The sequence below is a fragment of the Panulirus ornatus genome, chromosome 18 (genome assembly GCF_036320965.1).
Source record: "Panulirus ornatus isolate Po-2019 chromosome 18, ASM3632096v1, whole genome shotgun sequence".
Taxonomy (NCBI): Eukaryota; Metazoa; Arthropoda; class Malacostraca; order Decapoda; family Palinuridae; genus Panulirus; species Panulirus ornatus.
In genome coordinates, this window is record NC_092241.1 from 7745735 (window position 1) to 7769297 (window position 23563).

General features: G+C 48.0%; 1 protein-coding gene and 1 non-coding gene across 2 annotated transcripts in view; one reads left to right on the forward strand and one right to left on the reverse strand.

The window, feature by feature from the left end:
- LOC139754981 (uncharacterized) overlaps positions 1-23563 on the forward strand; it is a 201308-nt gene that overhangs the window by 142059 nt on the left and 35686 nt on the right. The gene's annotated exons all lie outside the window — the stretch shown is intronic.
- Positions 10355-10436, reverse strand: TRNAL-AAG (transfer RNA leucine (anticodon AAG)). The gene has a single exon. It is a non-coding gene; the product is annotated as a tRNA-Leu (tRNA).

Below are 23563 nucleotides of genomic sequence, written 5' to 3' on the forward strand. Positions count from 1 at the left end.
TTTCTTCTGTCTTCTTCTTCTTGTATGAACCGACGTAGTGTGGTGGTGTGGGTTGAGATCCTGTCCAGGATCGAATCCCGGATAGGTCAGTGAGCGGCAGGGCTCACAGCCTACCCAGCTTTTCATCATCCCCTTTTGGGCTGCTTGATAGATGAAGTACCTGGCGTAAGCTGGGGTGTGTGTGTGTGTGTGTGTGTGTGTGTGTGTGTGTGTGTGTGCGTAGAATCATAACAAACACGTGGCTTTATGAATGCGTAAACACCACCCGGATAAAGGAAACACGGGAATCCTTGAGCGCTTTCGTGTATTACCACAACTTCACACATGTGGTAACGCTAGTAGCTACGGAGTCATTACGCACCTCGTCCTCTGAAGATGTGGTAATACTGTTTCTGTGTGTGTGTGTGTGTGTGTGTGTGTGTATGTGTGTGTGTGTGTGTGTGTGTGTGTGTGTGTGTGTGTGTGTGTGTGTGTGTGTGTGTCTTAAACTCATACAGATCGAGAGGAAACATGTATATGACCCTCGTTCCTCCTTAAGAAGCAATAAACGCCAGCTTAGATCATGACTTAAAAGCCAAGGTCCTTCCTTGGAAATCATAAAGTGTAAAGTGTTAAGTTCTACTGACGAACGAGCGAGTCGCTTAAGTGTCTCCAGTGTAATATCTACCCCAAGGTAGATAATGTTTACCCTACAATCTACAGATGAAGTCATGTCTGGTAATATATATACATATTTCCTGTCTATTTAGTCTGGTTGCTTTTCCAGAGCCGCGGAGGATGACACGAACGCACTCGAACGTTTAAGTCTGTTGATGTCAAGGAATGCTTACGAAGTCGCTATCCTTCCTTCTTCTCTCCCTCCTCTTCTCTTCCTCTCCCTCTACTTCCTTCGGAAGACCCCAGAGGAGGAGAGGGGCGCTTCGACATCCTCCCCTCTACCATTTAGACGTCGTGTAGTGAAGATGACCTCAGAGCAGTGATCCTTGACCTGCAGGACGAAAAGGAAAATGTGTCAGTGCCTCTGTTAACTCCGTGGCACCGGATCCATGATGGTCCGTTCTGTGGTACGGGGAAACCACGAGGTGACGCCCCCGAGACACAGACCATACAAGTCCCCACGTCCCCCTGATTGTATCCGTGTTGTATGACGATGCTCATTCGGAAGAGGATTGGATGCCATGTAGGAGGGTCTGATAGTTCATTCATAGGTTCGTCACTCGTAAAAGTTCAGGAAAACTTATGTTGATTAGGATTCGGGGAGGTACCAAGTTAGTAGAGCCATGACCCTTCTACAATGAAGTGAAATTATTGATACGTCGATGACTTGATGATTCGATAGAGAGGGTTTCTATTCAGTTCCTTGAAAGCAGCAATGGATAGACAAGCTAGTACACCAATCCTTACATCTTTAAGGGCTAATTAGCATACTAATTAGCATACTGTCCACCCCACCCGCGGTAGTCGACATACAGCAATGAAACGGTGCCTCATCACAGCATATGACTGTAGTCTACACACTGCTCTGGTTAGCCCATGAAACAGGACAACACACACACACACACACACACACACACACACACACACACACACACACACATACATACACACACACACACACACAGGAACAGATACAACTACTGTAGGACGAAGCTGATACCCATTTTCCGGTTTCTTTGCCTTCCTTTTTGGTTCGTTATCTGCTTAGCTTCCTGCTTACCTTCTGGCCAATCTATTTACCCTTACCTACGTGTCTTCTGTCTACTTCATTCCTTGCCTTCCTGTCCCACTCCCTTACCCAGGACTCCATAGTTTCTTATCTATTTACCTGATTATGAAACTGCGTGTTTTCCCACCTCCCTCCCTTCCTTTTCTCTACCCACACATCTGCTCATCTGTTTACCTCCTGGCTCAGTGCCTCCGTAAGCTTCACATGGACCCAGTCCCGAGCTCAGTGCCTCCGTAAGCTTCACATGGACCCAGTCCCGAGCTCAGTGCCTCCGTAAGCTTCACATGGACCCAGTCTCTGGCTCAGCGCCTCCATAAGCTTCACATGGACCCAGTCCCAGGCTCAGTGCTTCAAAAAGCTTCACATGGACCCAGTCCCGAGCTCAGTGCCTCCATAAGCTTCACATGGACCCCAGTCCTGTAACACGTCCCTTCCTAAGTACCCATAGGTACTTCCACCCTTACCTACCGAGACATACTACCCTCTCTCTCTCTCTCTCTCTCTCTCTCTCTCTCTCTCTCTCTCTCTCTCTCTCTCTCTCCACCCCGGCCCACTGACCTAATTACCTCGTTTCCCTCCCCCCCCCCGTGCTAGCGTATTCTTAAAACAACATGATTCATTCGCTGATGCGAAATGCTGTTGGCTCGGCTCGCTCTCTCCTGGGCCACAGGTCTGTATAGAACCCTTAGAATTTCAAGAAGTTGATGATGGCCAAATTTCTGTCTCTGCTCCTGCTGCTGCTCACTGAGTCTCTAACCTCTGCTCTCAAACCACTTTGAACCTCTCGAGCGCGATGACTCAGCCCCTCGAGTGTGATGTCTTAACCACTTGAGTGTGAAGACTGAACCCCTTTAAGTATGAAGGCTGAACCCCCTTAAGTATGAAGACTGAACCCTTTAAGTATGACGATCTAATTCCTTAGATATGATGACTTAACCCTTTAAGTATGACGACTTGACCCCTTAAGTATGACGACTTAACCCCTTAAGTATGACGACTTAGCCCCTTAACTATGACGATTTAACCCCTTAAGTATGACGGCTTAACCCTTTAAGTATGACGACTTAACCCTTTAAGTATGACGACTTGACCCCTTAAGTATGACGACTTGACCCCTTAAGTATAACGACTTGACCCTTTAAGTATGACGACTAAGCCCCTTAAGTATGACGACTTGACCCCTTAAGTATGACGACTTAACCCCTTAAGTATGACGACTTAACCCCTTAAGTACGACGACTTGACCCTTTAAGTATGACGACTTAGCCCCTTAGCTATGACGACTTAACCCCTTAAGCATGACGACTTGACCCCTTAAGTATGACGGCTTAACCCTTTAAGTATGACGACTAAACCCCTTAAGTATGACGACTTGACCCTTTAAGTATGACGACTTAACCCCTTAAGTATGACGACTTGACCCTTTAAGTATGACGACTTGACCCTTTAAGTATGACGACTTGACCCCTTAAGTATGACGACTTAACCCCTTAACTATGACGACTTAGCCCCTTAAGTATGACGACTTGACCCCTTAAGTATGACGACTTGACCCCTTAAGTATAACGACTTGACCCTTTAAGTATGACGACTCAACCCCTTAAGTATGACGACTTGGTAAACATTTACATAGAACACACATACGTGGCCACATAGAATACATTGGCAGTACACAGATACACAGAACACATACGCATTCATATGAACAGGCTGTCGGTACACAGATGCACAGAACACACATGCACATTTACATAGAACACACATACACAGTCACATAGAACACATTGGCAGTACACATATACAGACCACACGTACACATTCATATACAGCACACATACACATTCACATACAGCACACATACACATTCACATACAGCACACATACAGATTCACATACAACACACATACACATTCATATACAGCACACATACACATTCACATACAACACATACACATTCACATACAACACATACACATTCACATACAACACACATACACATTCACATACAACACACATACACTTTACATAAACAGACTGTCGGTACACAGACACGTCAGCTTGTAAACAACCAGGTAAGCAAACACACTCACAAAGCTGCAAACAGACAAGTAAACAAGCACGAAGGATCAGCTGCCAATCATGTACTTTCCTTTTGTGTAAACAAATACATTTGTTGCGTGATAGGAATCGTGGCTCACGCAGAAGGCCAGGTAAAGCTGGGATGGGAGGTAAATAAAGCAGGGATTTTCACAATAAAGACTTAATGTTTGTAATGGGTACTTTGATGACTTTGCTGTGACCGAGAGCACAAGGGATAGGATCGGTGTGGACAAGTAAACAACAGACGCGAGAGAGAGAGAGAGAGAGAGAGAGAGACAGAGAGAGAGAGAGAGAGAGAGAGAGAGAGAGAGAGAGAGAGAGAGAGAGAGAGAGAACAGATTGCGGGTAACATGGGCGGATGAGAGAGAGAGAGAGAGAGAGAGAGAGAGAGAGAGAGAGAGAGAGAGAGAGAACAGATTGCGGGTAACATGGGCGGATGAGAGAGAGAGAGAGAGAGAGAGAGAGAGAGAGAGAGAGAGAGAGAGAGAGAGAGATGTAATCGCTCATGGCTACTATAGTGGCATTTATTGACCCAGGAGGAAAGGAAGGTTGGTTGGGGGGGTTGGGTTTGACCTTCACTCGAAGAGGTCAAGTTGAAGCTTATCTGAAATCACCCCCGGGTCGGTGGGTCGGGTTACCCGCTATCCAGCCATCCGTTTTCTCTAATCCGGCCGCGTGACGCGCGTCATCCGTTCTCTTTCATCCGGCCACGTTACCCGTCATCCGTTCCCTCTCTCATCCCAACCATTTTACCTACAATCCGGTTTCTCTCTCTCTCTCTCTCATCCGCCCATGTTACCCGCAATCTGTTCTCTCTCTCTCTCTCTCTCTCTCTCTCTCTCTCTCTCTCTCTCTCTCTCTCTCTCTCTCTCTCTCTCTCATCCGTGCATATAACCCACAATCCATTCTCTCTCTCTATCTCTCTCTCTCTCTCTCTCTCTCTCTCTCTCTCTCTCTCTCTCTCTCTCTCTCTCTCTCTCTCATCCGGCTGCCTTCACCTGCCGTCCTTCATCCGGTTACATAATCCGGTATCCGTCTCCCCCCCCCACCCCCCCAACCACGTGGTGTTTACATTCGGTAAATGGGATGTGGGGTGGGTGGTGTTGGAGGAGGGGGGTGTTGGGTGTTGGAGGAGGGGGGTGTTGGGTGTTGGAGGAGGGGGGTGTTGGGTGGTGTTGGAGGAGGGGGGTGTTGGGTGTTGGAGGAGGGGGTGTTGGGTGTTGGAGGAGGGGGTGTTGGGTGTTGGAGGAGGGGGAGGAGGAGGAGCTGGTCATGGGTCAGACTCCGGTGGAGGAGGAGGAGGAGGAGATGGTGGAGATGGTGGCGTAGCTGCTGATGGAGAGGGAATTAAAAGAACGCCTTAAGGGGAAAGAAAATGGGAGTTAGGGGTCGGGATGGTGACTGGAAGAAGAGAAGAGGGTTGGTGTCTTTAAGCCATGATGGTAGTGATGGTGTAGTGGGAGATGGATAGAGTAGAAAGGTAATGGGGGAAGGGGGATGAAGTGGGTAATTGGGATGTATGAAGCTTGAGGGAGGCGTAGGGAGGGAGGCGTAGGGAGGGAGGTGGGGTAAACTTGTGTCGATGTAGGTCATGGAGAGAGAAAGAAGCGACGGAACCATACCCGCCACCCTCACTTCCTGCCACCAGAGATCCCCAGTCCCAGTGTTGCAGTTCAGAACCACAATTGCACCGAACCATCCAAACTCGCACACAGGCCGTTCACAAGAATCGCTCCATCGCTACCCACTGTGAGCATCAAAAATACGCTACAGTGTTTAGATATATAGAGATGAGTTACAACCCCGCTATATCTGTTGTGTACATTTTCTGTCTATATTTTCTCCTTATATTTTCAGGGGTAGAGCATGGAAGGGTTTGTGGAGCCTGGTTGTGTGGATAGGGAGCTGTGGTTTCGGTGCCTGGTTGTGTGGATAGGGAGCTGTGGTTTCGGTGCATTACACATGACAGCGAGAGAATGGATGTGGGTGAATGTGGCCATTTCCTCGTCTGTTCTTGGCGCTACCTCGGTAACGTGGGAACTGTGTTTATTCATACGACACTCTTTTTTTTTTTTCGAATAAAACCGACTGAATCTTGATATAAGGTCAATGATCATCGTCTCTACGCCCCAGGGTCTTTTACGTCGCCTTGGTTCCGTCAAGGGTCGAGGGAGGTCACAGAGGAACTGAGGTCAAAGGTTAATCAAGTGCAGGTACGAGGGTAATGGAGGTCACACAGAGGAAGATGCTATCTTCAGACAGAGAAATCTGTTTCATCCGGGAATAATATTAAGTGATCCCTTCCCCCTTTTCTTTCTCTCATATTTGCTCATCGAGGTAACGCCAGGAATAGACGAGGAAATGGCCACATCCGCTCACATCCATTCTCCCGCTGTCATGTGTAATGCACCGAAACCACAGCTCCCTATCCACACATCCAGGCTCCACAGACCTTTCTTTCCATGGTTTACCCCGGATGCTTCACATGTCCTGGTTCAGTCACTGACCCCACTGATGTGTACTTATATCCTACACATTTTCGGAAGTACATCGTAGGACTTTAAGGACAGGATAGAAGTTGGGGTCACCATGTTGACATATTCTGTTTTCTATAATGTTATAGCGTCACAGTGATCGTCTGGTCATGGCATGAGTTTGATTCAGTAGAGGTAGGCTTGTACTTTATTTCTTAGCATAATAGTGATGATGATAATGATAAAGATAATAGTAATAATAACTAATAATATAATGGTAATTTGATACTCATAACTACCACTATTATTTTCATTATTATCATTACTATTATTCTCATTATTATTATTACTATTATTATTATCATTATTATTATTATTATTATTATTATTATCATTATAGACGGGAGATCATCATGACATTAATCTTGTCTGACAACAAGGAGGGAGACAGGTAATTGGACTGTTTACCCAAACTGTTAAACGTCTGTTTTATCTCTCTCTCTCTCTCTCTCTCTCTCTCTCTCTCTCTCTCTCTCTCTCTCTCTCTCTCTCTCTCTCTCTCTCTCTCTCTTGCCCCCCAGGTGAAGCGCTTGAGGGCTGTTAGAATGCGTTTATAATGCCCCCATCTAAAAGGAAGAGGAAGTGAACTGACCTCCCGAATTAGAGAGATACATCTGTTCCGTTATACCTGGTAAAGAGCATGGGAAGAGTGTTGATCGAGAGGGTGGATGGCATGTGCAATGTGATGCAGGAGTAGGGGAGGATGTTTTGGCAATTATTGATCTGAGGGAAAAACGTAAAATAAGGTTGACAGAGAGACTTCGTTGCAGGTGCCACGAATGTATGGGGGAGATGGGAAGTTTCTGTCGTGGACTGAGGAGTTTTTTTGGGGTTTTTTTTGCCACGTAGATAAGAGGATGTTGAGTGGTTACCCGGTGTAAAGGTGGGTCTGTATCAGTGGGGTGGTGATTCCACTTTAATTGCTCAATGTCCACATGAAGGGGGTTGGTGAGGAAGGTATATGTGGAGGGTATTGAAGCGAGAAGCGGGGATGATGAAGGAGAAGGGGTACGGGGGGGTAGGCGGCACCAAATGTGAATCCATTGCTGTTTGAAGATGACGCGGCTCTGGTGGCCATCTCCGTAGAGAAACTGTAGAAGTTGGTGACAGCTTGAATGGGTATGTGTTTCTCCCCCCCCCCCCCCCCCTCCTTTCGTGTCATGCACACTTGACCCGGTCCTATGAATGCACAACTGACCCGATCCATACCATGCACGCCTGACGCGGTCCATACCATGCACACATGACTCTACTCATATCATGCACACCTGATCCGATCCCTACCATGCACACCTGACCCTATCCATACCATGCACACCTGACCCTATCCGTACCATGCACACCTGACTGGGTCCATTATCATGCATACTTGACTCTGTCCATACCATGCATACCTGACGTGGCCCCCCCATGATCCCCACACGTGACTCAGCCCTTATATATATATATCTCTCACCACACCTGGCACCTCCCATCATGCATGCAAGCAGGTGGCCTCCAGATGTTTGATCATCACGTCAACCCCACATACTTTCCGCATGAGTTGAGCCATCTGCATCCACACACACACACACACACACACACACACACACACACACACACACACACACACACACACACACGTATATAGGTCTGTCTCATGACTTACACAACCCTCCTTTTCTCTCTCTCTCTCTTCTCTCTTTCCCCTTTCCTCTTCATATTTCCTCCTCCTCCTCCTCCTCTTCCTCCTCCTCCATTTCCTCGGCCTCATTCACCTGACAGCCTCTCGTAAACTGACCCACCTCCCCTCAACTGGTGCTGCTTACATCCTTCGCCTTGCTTTACCATCCTGTCTTCTTCTTCTTCTCCTTCTTCTTCTTCTTATTATTATTATTCTTTTTCCTCTTCTTCTTCTTCTTCTTCTTCTTCTTCTTCCTCTTCTTCTCCTTCTTCTTCTTCTTCTTCTTCTTCTTTTCCTCTTCTTCTCCTTCTTCTTCTTCTTCTTCTTCTTCTTCTTCTTCTTCTTCTTCTTCTTCTTCTTCTTCTTCTCCTTCCTCTTCTTCTCCTTCTCCTTCTTCTTCTTCTTCTTCTTCTTCTTCTTCTTCTTCTTCTTCTTCTTCTTCTCCTTCCTCTTCTTCTTCTCCTTCTCCTTCCTCTTCTTCTCCTTCTCCTTCTTCTTCTTCTTCTTCTTCTTCTTCTTCTTCTTCTTCTTCGTTAATCTCGTATGTAATTACCTTTGTGGTGGCTACCAATTTGGACTGTACGTGGAGGGAGTTCTACGCTCTTTAGGTCCCCATTCCTCGAACATTCTCTACTTCCAAACAACTTTTTGAATTTCTGTTTGGGGTGCCTGCATTCATTATGTCCTTATTTCATTCTATAATGAAGCCAGCGTCTGCATTGACTATGTCTTCATTCATTTCGTTCCATAATGAAGCCAGCACAACATCTCTCTCGATGGAATGTTCACCACTTCGTGAGTCTGGCTGGAAAACATGTAGGCTATGATCAGGTCGCTCCTCACCCTTCTCTTTTCCAAGGTAGGGAAAAATCAAGGCTTCGAACCTTTCCCCTCCCATTCAGCCCTCTCGTACCCCCCTTCTCCGGGCCTTCTCAGTTAGTTCACTGCGCTTCTGTAAGTGTGTTTGGTGACCAGACGTTGAGAAACACGTCCTGTTTGACACTCCCTTCATCTTATATTTTATCTTAGTTTGCTTTGTCGCTGTCTCCCGCGTTAGCGAGGTAGCGCAAGGAAACAGACGAAAGAGTGGCCCAACCCACCCACATACACATGTATATATACACACACGTCCACACACGCAAATATACATACCCATACATCTCTTAGACTCCCTGATCTATGCACTTGAATACTATTTTGGTGTTTGACAGCAGACTGGTCGTAAACTTCTCTTTACTTCTCTTGGATGGGGACAGGTTATTAGACCCCCCTTTGGTCCCTCTTATTCATGGATTCCTTTACCTTATATCCTGCCAGACGAACATATATATTACGAAGACCACCTTTCACTGTATCCCCCCCCCCCTTCATCACCCTACATTTCACTCGGGTTTCAGGTCTCCTAGGCAACGTATTAGAACAACTTCTCGCAATTTGGTTTCTGGGCCTTCCTTGTTAAGAAATTGTCTCCCCATCTCCTTCGTCCTGTTTAACAGTTCATCTCCCCTTCTCCTCTCCCCGCTTCTTCAGCTGTTAACGATTTATCTCTCCATTTCTTCAGTTGTTAACAATTCGTCTATCCCACTCCTTAAGCTGTAAACAATTTATCTCCCCACTCCTTCAGCTGTAAACAGTTCATCTCCCCCACTCCTTCAGCTGTAAACAATTCATCTCCCCACTCCTTCAGCTGTAAACAATTCATCTCCCCCACTCCTTAAGCTGTAAACAGTTCATCTTCCCACTCCTTCAGCTGTAAACAGTTCATGTTCCCACTCCTTCAGCTGTAAACAATTTATCTCCCCACTCCTTAAGCTGTAAACAGTTCATCTCCCCACTCCTTCAGCTGTAAACAATTTATCTCCCCCACTCCTTAAGCTGTAAACAATTCATCTTCCCACTCTTTGAGCTGTAAACAATTCATCTTCCCACTCCTTAAGCTGTAAACAATTGATCTCCCCACTCTTGCAGTTGTAGAGAGAGAGAGAGAGAGAGAGAGAGAGAGAGAGAGAGAGAGAGATAGGGAGAGAGAGAGAGAGAGAGAGAGAGAGAGAGAGAGAGAGAGAGAGAGAGAGAGAGAGATAGGGAGAGAGAGAGAGAGATAGGGAGAGAGAGAGAGAGAGAGAGAGAGAGAGAGAGAGAGAGAGAGAGAGAGAGAGAGAGAGAGAGAGAGAGCATTGTATAGTAGACTCCAATATTGTTACTGATTCATGACCACCCTATATGTGTAAGAAGGACTCTCTCTCTCTCTCTCTCTCTCTCTCTCTCTCTCTCTCTCTCTCTCTCTCTCTCTCTCTCTCTCTCTCTCTCTCTTTCGAGTGAAAAAAAACACTCTGGCAGCGGTGGGATTCGAACCCACGCCTCCGAAGAGACTGGTGCCTTAAACCAGCGCCTTAGACCGCTCGGCCACGCTACCTTGCTAGAGTGGGAAACTAGTGTGTACATTTCTAGGAAGGTTTTTTTTTTTTATGATACTGGTTTACACTGGCTGTACTGTGTGTGTGTGTGTGTGTGTGTGTGGGTGTGTGTACTGTGTGTGTGTGTGTGTGTGTGTGCGTGTGTGTATGTGTGTGTGTGTGTGTGTGTGTGTGTAGTGTGTGTGTGGGTGTGTGTACTGTGTGTGTGTGTGTGTGTGTGTGTGTGTGTGTGTGTGTGTGTGTGTGTCTATGTGTGTGTGTGTGTGTGTGTGTGTGTGTGTGTGTGTGTGTGTGTGTGTAGTGTGTGTGTGTGTAGTGTGTGTGTGTGTGTGTGTGTGTGTGTGTGTGTCTATGTGTGTGTGTGTGTGTGTGTGTGTGTGTGTGTGTGTGTGTGTGTCTATGTGTGTGTGTGTGTGTGTGTGTGTGTGTGTGTAGTGTGTGTGTGTAGTGTGTGTGTGTGTGTGTGTGTGTGTGTGTATGTGTGTGTGTGTGTGTGTGTACTGTGTGTGTGTGTGTGTGTGTGTGTAGTATGTGTGTGTGTGTGTGTGTAGTGTGTGTGTGTGTAAAGACATGGTACATATGTACAAGGTCAAGAGACCGGGGCAATACGAGTGTAAATCTATCTCCCTGTAACACACAAATAGTAATCACAAGTAGTAATCAAATAGTAATCACATGTAGTAATCACAAGTAGTAACCACAAGAAGTAATCACAAAGGTAATCACAATAGCCACAAGTAGTAATCAGAAATAGTAATCAAGTAGTAATCACACGAAGTAATCACAAGTAATCAAGTGGTAATCACAAATGGTAATCACAAGTGGTAATCATAAGTAGAACCTCTTCCTTCGTGAGGATTCTGCCAGTAACTTTTACCTCCCTACAGACATCTGGTAAGAGGCTTACTTTCCTAGAGTTTCTTATGAGTAACAGGTTACTTCCGTAACTAGCTTGGCTCGTCCTCCTTAGCTCTCTGCAATGAGCCGGCCTCTTCTCCCTCTTTGACTCCCTTTTCAGTGGAGTGCCTTCCTCCCGGCCCCTTTTCCCAGTTGCATTTCACTCCTCGAACACCACCTCTTCTCTTGTGTTGCCTTCCCCTCTCTCATAACCTCATTACTCATCATCCAGTTCACACTCCTCCTCCTCCTCCTCCTCTTCCTCCTCTTCCTCCTCCTCCTCTCCCCTTCCCCCACTTTAGTCCCCCCCCACACTCCACCACTCAAAAAACTCCACCCCATCCACTCACACTCAGCTGCTCGAGGTGTATGCTCCATGGTTTTCTGACTTTGAATGCCCCCTTTCATGCACCTCTCTTTATGCATTGCTTTCATGTTCTTATGCATTTCTTCCCATTCATTCTACACTCCTCATTACATATGCATTCTACACTCCTCACTACATATGCTGTTCCGCTGATTTCTGACGGAAGTCTGTGGTGTATTTTCTGTTCAGTTGACGAAACGAAGGATTTTCCTTTCGCCTGGAAAATGAAAACGTAAGGGGGAGGAGTACCTCCAGGACTACAGATCCCACCCCTCTTAGGCGCCTTCCAGGACACGAAAAAAAAATACATGAGTAATATTCACTGTCCCCTTACATGTATGCGTAGATTATATGGTATACGTATCGTAGTCCCGCGTACAATGCTTCTCTTTTTTTTATCAGATCAGTGAGAGATGGAGGTGTCCAATGTGTTTTGGAGAGAGAGAGAGAGAGAGAGAGAGAGAGAGAGAGAGAGAGAGAGAGTATCTGTAAGTGTAGGTTGTTGAAGTCTGAAGTAGGGGCGTAAGCTTTAATGGTTAGTTTATTGAGTCGTTCGGGTGGAAGGGGGTCCCAACGCCTCTGCGAAGACCTAAGGTGAGGCGTAGATTAAGGTGGAGTGGATGATTTGTTTGCGAAGGATACCAGATTATTCTCTTCCTTGTCAAGAACAGGTGCCAGCAAATGTCCTGAGGACTTTGTGTTTGTTTATAACCAACCCCCCACCCCCAACCCCAGCAACAACACCACTGACAAAAAAATTAATGACCATTGAAATGACTTGACGAGAAATAAACGACTGCTCCCCCATCCCAGTCTTAAACGTGACCCGGCCAGACATCCGTCCATCTGAAACCATATTCCCCCAAACATGTATGTGTTACACTTTCTCCACTTCTCCCTAGACACTTTCCTTCCTCTACAACTTTGCAAATCACAAATTCACCACATCACGAGACCGTTTCATGCCCAGAATACGTCCTCATAACCGAAAACACTGAACACCTGTTCCTAAGTGGTCCTGGACTCACGGCACACACAGATGCACACAATATATCACCATTCCTCAAGGCCTGTGGTGTCACGCGCTGTTCCATGGAATGGGTAGGAAGACAAAGGCATATGTGGGGAATATCGTGTGTGTGAGTGTGTCTGTGTCTGTGTGTGCAGCACCTCACACGTCTATAGGACGCACATACCACCCCCTCGATAACCTGAGTTCGAAACTGTCACCAGGCCACCGAGTTCGTCATATAATACCCATTCGTCCCTCTTACAGGTTCACCGTCGTTCCTAAAGGCGCCTGTCTTTCTCCCTCTCTATTACTACAGGCCCAGCAACCAGGAGGCAGCTTTTTACTCGCTGGCGAAGTCGATAAAAAGTTACCTCTTGTTGCCGAGTGTGAGAACTGGTTCCTGGGCGACCAATGAAGCCTATAGTAACGGAGAGGGAGAGAAAAAAAACTGTTATTATATCACGATCGATTTGGCCGGTTTTTGTGTTTTTTTTCCCCGTTCTCTGTGGCCCAGTGGTAGCGCGGCCGACGCCAAAATCTCCGAGACAGCGGTTCGAGTGGGTTTGTCATCACTGTTTGTGTGACAGGAAGAATTTTACACCTATGTTGCACGGTCTCTTAACCTTGTGTATATATGTACCACATATGTGCACACATATACTCACACATGCACACCAGTCGAAGCCAGGTAACCATTAATGGACCAGCTAGCTTCGAAGTGAGGATGAACAGCTGAGTTAACTGTGGGCCGAGTTCCACGCGCAGGATCCGAGCCTCGTTGGGCCCGTGCGTGATTCATGGTCAACGACGCTAACCACTCTACCACGAAGGCTCGTGTGTGTGTGTGTGTGTGTGTGTGTGTGTGTGTGTGTGTGTGTACGGTATGAGGAGGGAGTTCTACACTCATGGGGCCCTCATGTATTTCGAACTTTTCACTCTCAAACAACCTTTTAATCTTCCGTATGCTTACCACACACTCGCTTTTTCATATATATATATATATATATATATATATATATATATATATATATATATGTGTGTGTATATGTATATATTGTTTCGTAATCACCGCGAGTGGGGGAATATTGCACAAAAGACGAATCGTCGTAGTAAAAACTTTGTGTTTAATGGGCGAAGCGTGACATTGCCTTGACCCATTCTTGGTCCGGGGGGGGGGGGGGGGGGGGGGGGGAAGGAGTGGAGTGGAGTGGTGGTGTGTTGGGTTGGGGGGTTGCGGGGGGAGTGTTCTGTCTTGCACCTCCCTCCTCACTCCCTCTTTCACACCCCCTGACTTCCTCTCTCTCTCTCCCTCTCTCCTCACTCCCTTCACCCTCCGCATCCCTCTCCTCGCTCCCTCCACTCTATACATGCCTCCACTCATTCCCTCCACCCGCTCCACATACTTCTCCTCTCTCTCTATCCCTCCACATCCCTCTCCTCACTCCCTCCACCCTCCACACACGCCTGCACACTCCCTCACCCAGCCCTCCGTTACCCTCCCTCATTTACCCCAGAACCCCTTCTTACCCCAGAGCTGTATGGCCCCCCCTCACCACTCCCCACCTGCCATCACCTTCCCTCTATATAATGCCCATCCCTCCCCACCCTTCCCTTCCTCTACATACCATCCTTTCCATCAAATACGACCATCACCACCCCACAACCACCCCATTTTAAAACTCGTAACGCCTTCTTGAACAGCCAAGATTTACGTTACGAAGCAAGACAACGATTATTCTCTCTCTCTCTCTCTCTCTCTCTCTCTCTCTCTCTCTCTCTCTCTCTCTCTCTCTACTCCCAGTGTTCTTGCCCCGCAGGAGCCACCGGTATAGTTCATATTCCACCCAATTCTTATAGCCAAGCTCGAGCGAAGGAGAGGTGGGCAAGGTTTTCCACGCTAAGGCCGCCGGGTCGGAGTCTGCTACCACAGACACAGACACACACACGTCAGATAATTGGTTCTTGGCTGGAGTAACGAAGTCATGCGCCCCTCTCACACTGACTGGGGTTTGGGTTTTCAAAAAAAAAAAAAATGGAAAGAGGGTCCCCCACACACCGTCATTTCTCGTTGTATCATTACGCTGTGTAATTTAAGGTTGCCTTGCCAATTGACGCCCTCTCGTTATCTTTTTTTTTTAATCTAGTTTCCAAATCTCACGATGGCTGAGTCATTACGATATATAAAAAAGAGAAGGTCATTATTTATTTTAAGAAAAAGGAAGACTATCTTTCATATCACGACCTAACCATCAACATGTAGAAAAACCAGTGAGAATGGCTTGAAAATTTTATTTAAGATATTAAAAAAAAATATACATGTGTTCCTGTGGGTGTGCTGGTTATTTCTGTTGGACCCCATGTGCTCGAACGAGGGTACGACCCTCGAGAATGAAAGTACGACCCTCGAGCACCAGGGGTACGACCCTTCAACATGACGGTACGAGCCTTGGATGGTACAGCCCTTTTTGATGTCATGGCGAGACCTTTGACCTGGTGCTCATGGGGTCAGGTTTAATGCGAGTTGGTTATATACAAAGGTCGAAACGTCGTGTTTAAGGGTCGTACCGTCGTTCTCAAGGGTTGTACCCTCGTGCTCATAGGTCGTACCGTCGTGCTCAAGGGTCGCACCGTCGTGTTCAAAGGGTCGTACCGTCGTGCTCAAGGGTGATACCGTCGTGCTTAAAGTGTCGAACCGTCGTACTCAAAGGGCCGTACCCTCGTGCTCATAGGTCGTACCGTCGTGCTGAAAGGGTCGCACCGTCGTGCTCAAGGGTCGAACCGTCGTGCTCAAAGGCCGTATGTATGTGCTCCAGGGATTGAAATGTTTTGTTGCCCTCATGAAGATGGCGACAGCTTCGCCCATGAACCAGGCATGCAAAGAAGCGCAACGTGTGAAAGCATTAAGAGAGAGAGAGAGAGAGAGAGAGAGAGAGAGAGAGAGAGAGAGAGAGAGAGAGAGAGAGAGATGTCTTTCTTTCCCATGAAGTAATGCGAGTCTTGAGAAATACTTTAGTATAGCGTTACACCGGAGAACAAGGCCGAAGCCAACTTGGTAGATTGTCCAAGGTCTTTTTTTTTTCGGTTGGATAAAATCCCCATTACTTTTTACTGCCCTCCCGACCTTGGCATAGTTCGTAAATGTGTTCAGATTAGAATCGTCCCTTTGGCAAGTCATTCACCCACGTCAAGAATCGCAGTGGTCCCAGCATCGGTTCCTGTGGCACGCCACTGGTGACCTCGACTTGTCTCTATCTTTTAAGGTGTCTTCCCCTCCCCCATATTCCTAGTGCCTTATCAACCTTATTATGTATTACAGTATCAGATGCTTTCTGGCGGACGAGATATACAAAGAGTCCACCCAGCTTTGGGCCTTGTCGAAAACAGAGCTCACTTTCTTGTAGAAATATAAGCGGAGCTCACTTTCTCGTAGAAATATAAGCGGAGCTCACTTTCTCGTAGAAATATAAGCGGAGCTCACTTTCTCGTAGAAAAATAAGCGGAGCTCACTTTCTCGTAGAAATGTAAACGCTTCCATTTTCGCACAGCCTCTTTTCCCCCTGAAACCACAATGTTCCTCAGGTAGCGTCCATGGACGTCAAGTTCAATAGTCTCTACCTCGATAGAGGAACGGGATCTTAGTGGTGTCATTATACGATGCTACCACAAGCATCTGGCAAGTGTCACGAACGGGCGGATTGCTTTCGTGTCACCCTTCTGTAAGTTGAGGACGTGGTGTTCGAACGCATACGAATGACGCAGCAGGTGTACAGGGCGTCACTGACGACCAGGTCACAGTTAGGGTGACAGGCGTGGTACGCATCACAGAGACCTTGAGTGGAAGGTGAGGAATGATTTTTAGTGTGTGGTTTTTTTTTCCCCACGAAACACTTGAGTCTGCCCTTGAAGGATCTCTGTTCTCTCATGGACGACCTCGTCCTTCTTGGAAATGACCTTAGCCTCCTCATGCACGGCCTTGACCTCCTCCTCCTCCTCCTGTACAAACTTGACCTCCTCATGCATGACCTCGGCTTTTTTTTTTATATATATATGTGCTCGACCTTACTCGCCCTCCTCACGCATGACCCTGACTTCCTCGTGCACGCCACTTCTCCCGTCACGAATGACTTCAGGCACATCCTGCGCGAACTACTCCACCTTCAAACCCCGTTCCGCGTCGACACATTCGCGTATAGCGAACCTCGACCTCGTCTTATAGGCGCGCGAGGAGGAACCTATCACTGAATGGCTTTTATCACATCATACTCACCGGGGTTGGGTTGGAGACCTTCCAATGTGGACTGAGGCACGGCCCTAACCCTTTCAAACACCCCCTCCCATCCATCTGGTTGTTGCTGTGGTGCTGTTATCGTGCTGTTATCGCGCCTTACAAGGGCGCAGGGAAGGTATCTAGGTCAAGGGTTCTCTGCACTCGAGTGGTTTATAGATTTTCTCAGCGAGTCCATAACGCGCCAAAATAGTTGAGGAACTAATGGGCCCTTGAAAAGAATTCACTCCGTCGGAAACGTCGTCAAGGGTAAAAAAAACGTGTTGCAATTTCCTTTTTTGTTGTTGTTGTTGTTTATGAAGGACAGATGATGATAAGCGGTGATGCAAATGAATACACAGGTGTATACCTCATGTACTCGTACAATGATTGGTATGATTACAGAGGAACAGGTCTAGCGAGGAGACCTGTCGCTGAGAGGTGGGTGGGATGAATAGAACGTCAGATTTGCCAAGAACAATATGGCTTTAGGAGTGATGATGAAGGATGTGTGTAGACCAGGAGTTCAGTTTAAGAAAAGGTTGTGATGAATCCTTGAAGGAAGAGAGGGATCTGTATATGGCATATAGAAATGAGAGCCTCGAGGACGTGCTCAGGACATTTGGCGTGAGGGGAAAGCTACTGGATCCAATGAGAAGTTTCCATTGGGAAAATATAAGACTAGTGCGCGAGTAGGAAGGGAGGACGGTGAGTGGTTCCAATCGCAGGTGGTGTCTGCTTTTTGTGTGTGTGTGTTTTGCCATCGTGGTAGTTGAATGTGCTCATGGACAGGATGGTAAAGGAAGGTGAATGCGAGTGTCTTAGAGAAAGGAGTTTGTCTACAGTATGCTAGGGGTAGGGTTGTTAGTGGGTAAGGGTCGTAGGAGGCAAGTCCTGTTGCTTTTTACAGACGGCACCGTTGTGGTGGAAGGCTTGAGAGAGAAACTGTTGAAGCTGGTGTCCGAGTTCGGGGAGAGTGTGTAAAAGGAGGAAGTTAAAAGTGATTGGATGACAGGAGAACGTATTCACGATTCCAAAAGATTATGTCTCAGGGAAACTAAGGTTAGCTGAAGATAGGGAAAGTAACCAATTCCCTACAGAATAGACACTCAGGTCTACTAGAAGTAGAGGGTCAGGTTAGCTAAAAGCAGACTGGGTCACTTGGAGATTGGGGAACTGAAACTAGACAGGAAAATTAAACCTCAGACAGACTGATGATAACCAGATCAGCGGGACCAGATGGCGAGTCAGATCACCTAAACACCTGTTCATTACCAGGTCAGCTAAAGAGAGCAAGGCACAGTCAGGTCAGCTAAAGAGAGCAAGGCACAGTCAGGTCAACTAAAGAAAGCAAGACACGGTCAATTCAGCTGGAAGCCAGACGGAGGAACAGGTTACACAGGGTGAGTGAGAGAGTCAGGTCGAATGGTGACACACAGTAGAGTCAGTTCACCTAAAGACCATCAGAATTCCGATGGAGGCAAATGGTGGTAGAGTGAGTCAAGTCGTCACAATGCCAAGGGAGGCTAGCTAAATGAGCCACGCTACATCGGGGGCGCTTAGATAGCCCAAATCTACTGGAAGGAACTGAAGATTCAGGTCAGTGAGAGGGACAAATAGATCCCTAGGCTTGTTAGATATAGAAGAAAAGGGTCAGGTCATTAGATATAGAAGAAAGACCAGGATCAGCTATGGTAGATTAGAGAGTGTGAAGTCCGTTAGAGAGATAAGTTGGTGATGTAGACGTACCCGGGTCCAGAGAGACAATGACGTCGATATGCAGAGACAGATGGACGCGTCCGGGAGATACGTAAACACAGGTTGGTCATATGGAGAGATACAGAGAGACAGACAGATAGACAGGGAGTGAGACAGCGACTCAGGGAGAGACATGTGGGACATCTGCATCGTTAGAGATAATCACATAGAGATAGGTCTGCGAGAGATGTTGGGGGGGGGGGGGGCAAAGTCAGCCAGAGGCAGAAAGGAAGACAGAAATTAGCCACAGACAGACAGAGATCGACAGAAATTAGCCACAGACAGACAGATAGAGACAGAAATTAGCCATAGACAGACAGAGACAGAAATTAGCCATAGACAGACAGATACAGAGAGACAGAAATTAGCCACAGACAGACAGATGGAGAGAGACAAATAAGACAGGAGCAGGGCCCTCGAAAGGCGCAGAGTCAGGCCCGTCTCGGACAGAAGGACAGAAATCATCCACAGACACGATAGATACTCTAGAACACAGACACACACACACACATACACACACACATAACACACACACACACACGATCAGACAACACACGTAGGGGATATCTTGCTACTAGCTCTGAACGGAATTCAAACTGCATGATTAAGAAACTAAGACATTTGGTTAGCTCAAACCCTCTTTGTGTACATCACAAAGTGGTTATCAGGTTATAAATACTGCATCGTGCAGAGATTTTTTTCGGTCGCAACTAATTAGAAAGATTAACAGTGTTACGTATTGATAATCAGTGAGGTGTTGAATAATAAGGTTCTGCCTTATATTTCCTTATGTTATTATTCTATATGTAAATGGGGTGGGTGATAAAGGTATTAGAATAATCCAGTCATATAGGAATGTATATGTGTATATAGGCAAGTTATATAAGGAGACGAGTAAAAAAATGACATTTTTTTTGTGGTACAGGGAAATATATATAGATCCCTCCTTATTGTCCTAGAAAACGTGAAATGGTCCCACGTGGAAAACGGGACGCCGGTCTGTTACCAGGCCTGCTGTGAGAAGTGACGCCCCGCATTCCTGCCGCCATGACGGGGGTCGAGGAGGAGCGAGCAAAGGTCGACCTCAAGGTGGGGGGATGGGGGTTAAAACTCGGTGTAAAAATGCCTGCTCGACCTGACCTTCCCCCCAACTCTCTCTCTCTCTCTCTCTCTCTCTCTCTCTCTCTCTCTCTCTCTCTCTCTCTCTCTCTCTCTCTCTCTCTCTCTCTCTCAAGTCGTTGACTCTGAAGGATGGAAGGAGGGAGGGAGGTCGCCCTCAGAGGGGGGGGGGGGTCCACATGTCAAGTGATAGGTCGCCCCTCGCGAAGTGTGTGTGTGTGTGTGTGTGTGTGTGTGAAGGATGCGGAATACATTAGCTGTGAGGTCATCCCCGCGAGGTCAGGCTTGACCCCAGGGGTCAAGCCTGGGGAAAAGAAGAGGGAGGGAGGGGAGGTGGGGAGGGGTGGGAGTGTGTGTGTGTGTGTGGTGTGTGAAAAGGTCGCACCCTAACCAGGAAAGTCCACCCCTCCCCCCTCCACCCCTCCCTTCCCCCTCCGCTCCCCTCCCCACCTCTCCTCCCCTCCCCTCCTCCCCTCCCCTCCCCTCTCTCTGGCATCCTCCCCGTTATACACCCTTCGGGGAATGCTGAGGCGCGCGCGCGGGTAACCCGCCCCCAAGGTAGACGGCTAGGCGCGAGGGGAGGTGAGGGGAGGTGAGGGGTGGGGGGGGAGGGGTCGCTGCAGGTGTGGCTCCCGTGTTAAGCTGTGACCTCCCCCCTCCTCCTCCCCCCTCCCCCTCCTCTTCCTCCCCCTCCTCCTCTTCCTCCCCCTCCCCCTCCTCCTCCCCCACCCCTTCCTCCCTCCTCCCCCCTCTCCCCTCGGCGACGAAGTGTGGGTGTGGGAGGGGAGGGGCGTCGTCAGCGTGAGAGGTCAAACCTGACCGTATGTGAGACTGTGACCTCCCCTCCTCCCCCTCCCCCCTCTCCTCCTCCCCTTCCCTCTCCTCCCCTCTCCCCTTCCCCCCCTCTCCCCTCGGCGACGAAGTGTGGGTGTGGGAGGGGAGGGGCGTCGTCATCGTGAGAGGTCAAACCTGACCGTATGTGACATGTGGTCTGTGATTCTTCTTTTTTCTTTTTTTCTCCCCCACCTGCTCATAATTACAGCTCTCTGTGTGTTACCTCGTACTTTGATTTTACCCCCTTTTTTCTTTCTTTTCTTTCTTTTTCCTTTTTTTTTTGTAAGGAAACCCGTTTTCGTGGTCGCTGCTTGACCTTATTTGACCTTGTGACCCGGATGTGGAAGAGGAGGGGGGGGTGTGTGGGGAGGAGGAGAGGGGAGGGGGTGTGTGTGGTGTGGGATGGGGGACAGGAAGGAGCTGATGGGGGGTGAGAGAGAGCAGAGGAGAGAGAGAGAGAGAGAGAGAGAGAGAGAGAGAGAGAGAGAGAGAGAGAGAGAGAGTGTCAGTTCGACACACACACAACTATGAGAGAGAGAGAGAGAGAGAGAGAGAGAGAGAGAGAGAGAGAGAGAGAGAGAGAGAGAGAGAGAGAGGTGTCAGTTCGACACACACCCCTGCGAGATCTCTCTGTCTCCCTCGAGACCCGTCTATCGTCCTCGAGACCCGTCTATCGTCCTCGAGACCCGTCTATCGTCCTGGGGATCTATCTACCTCTCCCTCTCTCCCCGCCCTCGATCTTCCTCCTTAATGTGCCATTCTCCCCAGTCTGGTCAACATCATCTTCCTCCCATCCACTCGCCAGCCAGTCCTCTGTTGCTGAACTGGGCACAAATTTTCCTCCTCTTCCTCCTTCTTCTCCTCCTCCTCTTGTACCACCGCCTCCTCCTCCTCCTCTTCCTTCTCCTCCTCCTCTTCCTTCTCCTCCTCCTCTTCCTTCTCCTCCTCCTCCTCTTGTACCAGCTCCTCGTCCTCCTCCTCCTCCTCCTCCTCCTCCTCCTCCTTGTGGCACGTCTTCATCCTCTTCCTCCTCCTCCTCCTCCTCCTCCTCCTTCTCCCCCTCCTTGTGCCACCTCTTCCTCCTCCTCCTCCTCCTCTTGTACCACATCTTCGTCCTCCTCCTCCTCCTCCTCCTCCTCCTTGTGCCACCTCTTCTTCATCTTCCTCCTCCTCCTCCGTCTTCTTCTCCTCTTGTACCACCTCTTCCTCCCTCTCCTGCTCTTGTACCGCCTCTTCGTCCTCCTCCTCTTCTTACCCCTCTCCTCCCTCCTCTCCTCCCCTTGTCCACTCTTCCACTGCATTCCTATCTTCTCTTCTCCTCCTCTCTCCCTCTCCCACCTCACCACCCCCACCACACTTTTTTCCCCCCTTAGCCTCCCCACCTATGCGTCAAGTATCGCCTGTTGAAGGGGAGAGAGGAGGAGGAGGAGGGGAGAGGGGAGGAAGGAGGAGAGGGGAGAGGAGGTCCCGGGGATGAGGTGAGGGGGGGGAATACCAAGACGCAAAGACTTGACTCTCGACCTAGCGCTTGATACAGGAATGTGACAAACGCAGAACGTCTTCCAAACACACCCTCGACTCTCACCACCTCCCCACCTCACCACCTCCGTCCTCTTGAGAGAACACCCTCCTCCTCCTCCTCCTCCTCCTCCTCCCCCCCAACACACACACACGCACACACACACACACACACCTCACTCACATATATCAATCGCCCGCTTCTCGCGGTATTTTAAGGAGGTTGACAAACCTCAAGTGGAGGGGGTTGTGGGGTTGGGTTGTGGGGTTGTGGGGTTGTGGTTGTAAAGGTTGCCTGCATTGCTGCTGGACATCAAGGCTCCGTTTGTTGCGTGGATTGATGATTATGTTAATGTGTTTCGTGACTGTTGTGTTGTGTCAAGAGGGAAAGGGGGTTGGGGGGTGGGTCATCGTGCTGTTGTGTTCACTGGGATGTTGTTCATGTTGTGATGGGATTTATATGTGTTGTTGTTATTGTTGTTGTTATTGTTGTTGTTGTTGTTGTTCTTCTTCTTCTTCTTCTTCTTCTTCTTCTTCTCTTCTCTTCTTCTTCTTCTTCTTCTTCTTCTTCTTCTACTTCTTCTTCTTCTTCTTCTTCTTCTTCTTCTTCTTCTTCCTCTTCTCTTCTTCTTCTTCTTCTTCTTCTTCTTCTTCTTCTTCTACTTCTTCTTCTTCTTCTTCTACTTCTTCTTCTTCTTCTACTTCTTCTTCTTCTTCTTCTTCTTCTTCTTCTTCTTCTTCCTCTTCTTCTTCTTCTTCTTCTTCTTCTTCTTCTTCTTCTTCCTTCTTCTTCCTCTTTTTCTTCTTCTTCTTCTTCCATTTGCAAGACCTATGTGTTGCCCAAGGCAGTGTTTTTTAGCGTCCCGGTTTGCTATTTCATCTCTTGTGTTGGTGTGTGTTTCGCTGTGTTCTGCCATTACGTCAAATTTGCATTTCTTCAGTAGTGAGAAAATGTAATTCACCGTAGGTTAAAAGCCCACAGTCAGCTACTAGATGTATGATGTATTTACACAAGAGGCTAGATGTATTATGGGTGTGATGTGGTAAAATCCTGCCACGCCACCTCATTCCTGCGTCTCCTCCCCCATCTCCCCAAACGTCACATTCCTCATGGTTCATCCCTATTATCCTCACAGTCCTCAGTACTCATTACTGACCTCATTCTCCTCCTCCTCCTCTTCTCATTCTCCTCCTCCTCCTCCTCCTCCTCTCATTCTCCTCCTCATCTCCAACCTTCGTTATTCACTTCCAATCTTCATCATCACCGTCAAAAGTGGTATACCTCATCTCTCCTCATGTCTCATTCTCTCCCAGTCTTTTCCTTCCACTCACGCCACTTGCCATGACTCACTTCCCT